Source organism: Prionailurus bengalensis, chromosome B1, assembly GCF_016509475.1.
Source record: "Prionailurus bengalensis isolate Pbe53 chromosome B1, Fcat_Pben_1.1_paternal_pri, whole genome shotgun sequence".
NCBI lineage: Eukaryota > Metazoa > Chordata > Mammalia > Carnivora > Felidae > Prionailurus > Prionailurus bengalensis.
Window position 1 is genome coordinate 25,623,733 of NC_057344.1, and position 7,338 is coordinate 25,631,070.

General features: G+C 45.9%; 1 protein-coding gene across 2 annotated transcripts in view; it reads right to left on the minus strand.

Moving 5' to 3' along the window:
- Positions 1 to 7,091, minus strand: part of TRMT9B (tRNA methyltransferase 9B (putative)) — a 69,619-nt gene extending 62,528 nt beyond the window's left edge. Inside the window, exon 1 of one of the 2 annotated variants that reach the window (XM_043560449.1) lies at positions 6,603 to 7,091. The gene's annotated coding sequence lies outside the window, so the exon portion shown is untranslated. The remainder of the gene's footprint in view (positions 1 to 6,602) is intronic. The other variant, XM_043560441.1, reaches the window with a different exon arrangement.
- Between the last annotated feature and the right edge of the window lie 247 nt (positions 7,092 to 7,338).

Below are 7,338 nucleotides of genomic sequence, written 5' to 3' on the forward strand. Positions count from 1 at the left end.
AGAGAGAGAGAGAGAGCGTGAGCACGCGTGAGCAAGCAGGGGAAGGGCAGAGAGGAGACAGAATCCGAAGCAGGTTCCAGGCTCTGAGCTGTCAGCACAGAGCCTGATTCGGGGTTCGAACTCAACAACCACGAGATCATGACCTGAGCTGAAGTCAGAGGTTCAACCAACTGAGCCACCCAGGTGGTCAGATCATTTTGACTTTAAAAAAAATTTTTTTTAAATGTTTATTTATTTTTGAGACAATGCGAGAGACAGAGTGCAAGCAGCAGAAGGGTAGACAGAGGGAGACACAGAATCGGAAGCAGGCTCCAGGCTCTGAGCTGTCAGCACAGAGCCCGACACGGGGCTTGAACTCACGAACCGTGAGATCATGACCTGAGCCAAAGTCAGACGCTTAACCAACTGAGCCACTCAGGTGCCCCTGATTTTCAGTCCATAAAAGGAGTTGTGTCCTACAACTTAACCTGCCACTACGCTCCACATAGCTGAAGACAAGAACTCATCCCCCTTATAACCCAGGGGGAGGGAAATCCAGATTTTTCTCTTGAATGTTTGCTCAAATAGGAAGGAAAGAGAAAAACTGTGGGAAGCGGGAAGTGGAGATCATAATGTGTTACTCTAACATAGATTAATACTACTTACTTTCCCTTATAATTAATCAAGCAATAGTGTAATATTAGATACAAACACTTCCCTCCTGAGAATACACTGTGTGTGGGGCTTAGGTGGGGGCTCAGGAGGGAGGACACTGGATTTGTCTTGAAGCTTCATTTACAGAGTAACAGCCCTGTGTTTATTTTCATAGGTTTAGTTTTGGTGGCTTGGGTGGGATGGCTAAACTCGGTGTCACCATTGGACTTGAAAGAACATATTCACATTATAGTGTGGTTTACCCCAGGCAGCATTTGTAATTCTGCATTTAAATGCTTTCACCACCTACCAGATATCTGAATGGAGTGTTGCCTGTTGAGACATAAAAATCAATTAAAAATAGATATGATAGACTGACAAATTCACTAAGTTACCCTATTTGTTTTTGCTACTCTGCTTTCATTTTCTAACTCCAAATATCAGAGGCAAATATAAAATGATTGCATTCAGTAATCAAGATTAAGTCTTAGATACGCCAATGGAATTTCTGACTGCCGATAAATGATCATTTATGACTTAGTAATAGTAGAGAGTCCATCATATTTACTTTAATGGTTTGCAAAAACAGAATCTGACAAGTAGGGTATGAAACACGTTATTACAGTCAATACTCTTATTTAATTTCCAATTAACAGGTCATTTCTATCTTTATGATCCTTAAAAAAAAGCACATTAAAATTATAGAGGAAAGAAAGATTTAGTAGAAACACAGAGACACAGATAACTCATCTAATGAAAGAGCCAGCCTGCCAGGAGCTATAATTTCTGTTATCACGCCCTGAATTCTTCCTTTGTATTGCTATGCATTAAACATAGCCTATCTGGGACTTTGGTGGGGAGGACTTTTTTAGAAATCAATTCTCCTGGTATTTGACTTTGATTACTAAACCAGAACAAAGGAATATTATTTCGTATTCAGATAGAACCACATGCAGAGGCAGGCACTTGGTAATTTTTAGTTATTTATTTGCTTGATGCTTTTTCCAGCAATTTCAACTATAATGACTATCATATCCATCTGTTTGAAATGGAAATTGGTTAGCAACCAGATCCTTTTTGGATTCTTACAATATATCATCTACCTGCTTTGAATGAAATATGCTAGCTCAGGCTCTGATAAAATATGTTTTAGATATGTAAGACGTGATGGGGGTGTCACTCGGCTTTCATTCCAGTCTCCTTCAAGTGTACGTTCCTCAATTGTGGAGGCTGGAAAGGTGTAAACTACATTTCCCAGAGTTCCTTGCAGCTAGGGTTCTGGGCACAGATCAGGTTCTGCCCATGGGATGAGTTGGATGAGAAGGGACGGAGAGGGTATATAAAAAAAAAAAATATGTTTGCTAGCTTGTTTTTGTCATTAGTAGCTGTGTTCAGTCACTGGCTTCCTGTGTGGAATTGCACTTTGTAAGCAGCTAATCTGATCACTTGTGCCTTGGACTGTCAATAGCTCCAGTGGTGGCTCTGATTCCCAACTTTCATCCCTTGGCAATGACAGCAGCAGCCCTAGGTAGGGGGCGGGAGGGGGGGGGCAGTTCCGCTGTGCTGTCTGAGTGTCACCCCTAGAGCTCAGCCTGGATCCTCTTCTCCCCTTTCAGCTGCAACCTCTTCTTCCAACCTTGTCAACACCTAACTCCCATACAAAAACCGTTTTGCTTACAGCAACTAGGATAGTTTCTATTATCTGCAGCCTCCCTCAACAGGGAAGAAGGGAGAGATGAGGGAATTCAGTGCACAAGACATTAGTTCTGATGCCTGGGAAGAACTGCCAAAGGGACAAAGTCTGTGCCCATCTGACACATACAGTTATACATTAAGAACAGGGAGGAGATCAAGGGCCATACCATCCAGAACTACCCAAGTGAGGGCCAACACTGCAGGGCCTGAGGTTAAAGCCAAAGCATAGTTATGAGGGCTGAGAAATAATTCTGGGGACCCCTGGAGAGAGAAGAAAAAAACATTAAGGAAAAAAAAATGACAGGGGAAAGAGGAAGGAAAAAGAAGGGAAATGAGAACAGGGAATAACAGTGAATAAAAGCACGCATATGGTGAAGAGAAGCCTATGCCAGATTTTTCCCTGACCTTGCCTGGATGGTGCTGGAGAGCGGTCCACCAAGGATACATGCTGCTTCCTGCCCCTGCTCTGCAGGCCTAGCTCACAGCTTCTCAGAGCTGGGCTCAGGCTTCTCACATACACACTCAGGAGGCCTTTCCCTGGGTGAAATACACGTGACTCTGTCCCTATAGCTATTGAATAGACATATAAATTCAAACTGGGTAAATATGTATAACCCATAAATTTTTGTGTATATACGCATATAGAGAGAGAATAGCTGGAAATACACAAAATGGAAATACACAAATAAATTTGTATATAGGACACAGATGTGTGTGTAGGATAGCTGGAAATCTACAAAATGTGTATATTAAACAAAAATCTGTTAGATTTTTCAAGAGAAAATTAATCCCAGTGGTTTTCAAGTCAGACAATTAGTAATGCAAAGAGCTGACAAACTAGTCAATCATGGTACATATCGGCTTAGGCTCTGATCAGCTTAAAAAAAATGATTGTAAATATCTTTTGTATAATGCGTTAGAGTAGTCTGAGAGCCTAAGATGCTTGCTTACACAAAACAAGAGTTCTGAGACCATAATCCTCAGTATAAAAGACAAGAAAATGTGTGTCAGGGCCCAGGCCTGCTGTTCCAGCCTCATTCACAACATTGTCCCTTCCTCATAGATACCTGGCTGTCCTTGGCCCACCCCTACAGTATACATGTGCATGCAGTCTTCGCAGGCGCTGTTCCTTCCGTATCAAATGCTCTTCCTTCCTCAAGGACCTTCCTTCACAACCCCACCGCCACCACCTTAAGCAAGCACTCCTGACATCCCTCCCTTCACAAGTCAAATTCCCTGTTTCTGCCCTTGACATTCTTCCTGCCTAGCACGAGCACCGGTGTAATTACAGGTTTACGTATGTATGCCAGCAGACAGGTGTTCCCTGAAAAGTTAGGTCTCTTTTTCTTGCTATGGTATTCTGAAGGCTCAGCATAGTGCCTTAGGTGCCTAGACAGTGCTGAACAAGTGAAAAGCTAAACGAATGCTATGGCTGTTTCGCCCCCAAAGTCGAAATGCTCCAGTGTAAACTATGTAACTGTCCATGGGAAAACTAGAAACTATTATCATTTTACGAGGCCCATACTTCTTTTTTTTTTTTAACGTTTATTTATTTTTGAGACAGAGAGAGACAGAGCATGAACGGGGGAGGGTCAGAGAGAGGGAGACACAGAATCTGAAACAGGCTCCAGGCTCTGAGCGGTCAGCACAGAGCCTGACGTGGGGCTCGAACTCACGGACCGCGAGATCATGACCTGAGCCGAAGTCGGCCGCTTAACCGACTGAGCCACCCAGGCGCCCCAGGAGGGCCATACTTCTAATGGCATTAACAGAAACTAGCCAATTTAATGTTTAAATTCTATTTTAGAATTCCAACTGGTCATCTCTCCCTCCCTGTACTGTCTCATCATCATTTCCAAACACCATGGCAGGTAATGTCTTTAACCCTAGATAAGCCAAAGGCCTGCGTAAGATAGAAGATATGCAGGCTTGACAGGGTGAGCCTCTAGCTCCCAAAAGACTAACTACTAGGAGCCTAGCATATACTATAGTGTATACTGTGAGAGCATACAGAATATACCAGGACAGGAGAATGACCCGTTCGCCTGCACATTCGGTTCTCCTGTCAGTTTTGCAGCAACCCCTCCATAGCCCCCCGGAGATGACATTTAGGGCAACACATTTCTCCTCCTAATACGACTGCTCACAGCGTGCTAACCGCACACTCGATATGACAAATTACTCCATGCGCTTCTCCCAACCACCTCGGGAAGGCTCATTATCGCCATTTCACAGGTGAGGAAATGGCCCCGAGATGGGATTCATTCCAGGTATTCCAGTGCACGCTCTGAATTCCTTCTCTTGAGTGGTCAGAAGTTTGCCTGATTGGGAAGTGAGTAGCCAGAGAGAAAGCCGTCGACTCCTCTTGGATACCTCTTAGCTAGGGGTTCTACGCAACGTACTCTCTTACGACATCAAGAGAAGAAAATCACAAAAACCGAAGGACATTCAGTTGGCCATGTGGCACCACCACACTTGCAGACCTTCCAGGGACCAAGCTATACCACAATCAGGCTCCATTTTTATTTCCTTCAGTGTGGTCTTAAATAAATCGCTGGCATCTTAACACTTCCATACCTGTCTTCTCAGAGCGCCTTCTCACTTTCCCTACAGGTAGAAACATAAGATTGCACAGACAAGTGCTGACAGCCTCATACCAACAATGCATTATACCCAGGGCTAAATGACAATGAGAGCTTGACTCAATTCCTATCTAAAATACAAATCAGAACATCACCATGCAGTAAAGAAAGATTTAGTTGCATTTTTTTCTCCTGTATATCGCCAAGCTTGACTGGTCCTTTGTAAAGGATAGAGTGATAGAACCTTCATCATGTGTTTCAAATTTTGGATACTAGTTTTCTAAAGGTGCATATGAATTATTTATAGTGACATGCATATAAGTGTTCACATATCTACCTGCCAGAAATACCTTCTTTAGAGTCCTCTTAACCTCCAGCAAGATTTGGCTTTAGAAAATACACATAAACAGAGACTTAAGATTTATTTGGGAAGCACCTCTGCCCCTCCATTTTAAAACAGAATTAACCATGCAGACATAGTATTTTCAGTTTCACATCCCGCTGGTAAGTAAAATCTTTGTTAAAACCTTGACTACCTTGGTGATTTAGCTACAGCAACACACACACACACACACACACACACACACGGACAAATAATTTCCAGAGAACGTCATACAATACTTGAACCTTTCTAGAAATAGGCTTTCTTTTGAATGACAAGAAGAGCCTATAGGGAGCTCCAGTTTCAAATCTGACCAAATGCATTCACAAAGCAGTTGTCTCTGGAATGGTCTCCTTAGTGAGGAAACACTTTCCAACTTGTCAAGGTCTCCTTTAAAAGAAGTTATGTGCAATCCGTGGCCATCAGGGAGTCGCTTTCATTCTCTGCAAACAGCCCTCTCCTCTGAGGTCCTCTCAAGATCCCTCACCAACACTGGAGAGTCCTTTACACTGCATGTTCAGTCAGGCATCAAGGACAGAAAAATCCACAATCTAAACTTCAAACGGAATTAACCATTCATTAGACAGTAACGCCAAGGATTCCATAGTTAATGAGCCACACGAATAGTATTACATTCAACAGCTGAAAGGAGGAGTTAAATGTCAATCATTTGCCTGTAATATTGCTAATAATCTTAACCTCAAAACGATGTAGATATCGTTCTAGCTCTCTGCCCACCGGAAACGTTCAATGTACATTTAAATCCATGCATACCAACTGATATAAAGCTTTGCACGTAGATATTTACAGCCTTACCCTCTTTCTACATAAATCGTTTCTATCCTTATGATATTTACCACCAAGAACCCAGGTAATACCACGAGATACACCTAGAGCAATATTACACAAATCCTAGCATCCCATTTTGAAATTCCTTCTTAAACTGTGTTTTTTGTTGTCAGCTTTGACTATGTCCATAAGTTCTTTCACATCACCTAAAAAATATTCTGACCAACTTTCTGGGGTTATTAGCTGTCTCCTGCTAGTTAAAAATCAATTCCCAAGTGGTAGCTTCTAAAGGGAGAGATACACGTGTACTCCGTGGAAACAGAAATCTATTTTCACCTTTAAGACACTAAACATGTCCCCTGAAGCTCTGAGTTCTGACTTATCCGATGTTAACATCTGAAGCACATCCCGCAATCCCCTACCGCATGGCAGGCTCGCCTGTTTTGATCACGTCTAAGTTTTCAAGGTAAACAGGTCACTCTCGGCGCCCGGAACGACAGAGGAAGAGAGCACGAACTCACCTAGGCGGTCAGACCCCGGACACAGGGGGCCCGAGCGCGCGAAGCGACCTGTCGCGCCCCCGACTCCCCGCGTGCTGGGGGAGGGCGGGCGCAGGGCGGGCAGAACTAGGGTGGGAAAGAGGCTCGCCGCCGCTCCCCTCTGCGGACCATTGTCAGCGCCACGGTCGCCGGCGCTTTCTGCACGGTATGGGGGCGGGAGACTCTACCGAACCGAATAGTTGCAACGCTCTCCTCTCCCGGAGCCGGGGAGAAAAAGCTGCTTTTGCATCAGAGCCGGGGGCCGTACCAGGTGTAACTTCCACCCCTTGACCTATTTTAGAGTGTGAGAGCGAAAGCGGTAGGGAAAAATAGACGGAGCGCGCGCGGGGGGGAGGGGGGCTCCGGGACGCGCGTGCCCGAGTGGGAGCGCGCGCCCGCCCTGCCGGGGCTTCCAAAGAGAAGTTACGCCGAGGGCCCCGCGGCCTCCCGGGCCGCGGCTCGGCGGCGGAGCTCGGGGCTGGCCCCCTCCGCGAGTTCCTCCCGCCGCCGCCCGGGTCCAGGCTTCGCGCGCCCTCCTCCGCGCGCGCGCCCTGCGCGGGAAGCTCCGTTCCCGGGGCTCGGGGGCCTTCGGGCGGGCTCCGCGACAGTAGCTGGGCGACCGCCCGCGGCCCCGGGCGTGCGGTTCCCCGCCCCCGTCACCGTCCCCGCCTCCCCGACCCGCCCTCACCTCTCCGGAGGCGGCGCTTGGGCTCCGGCG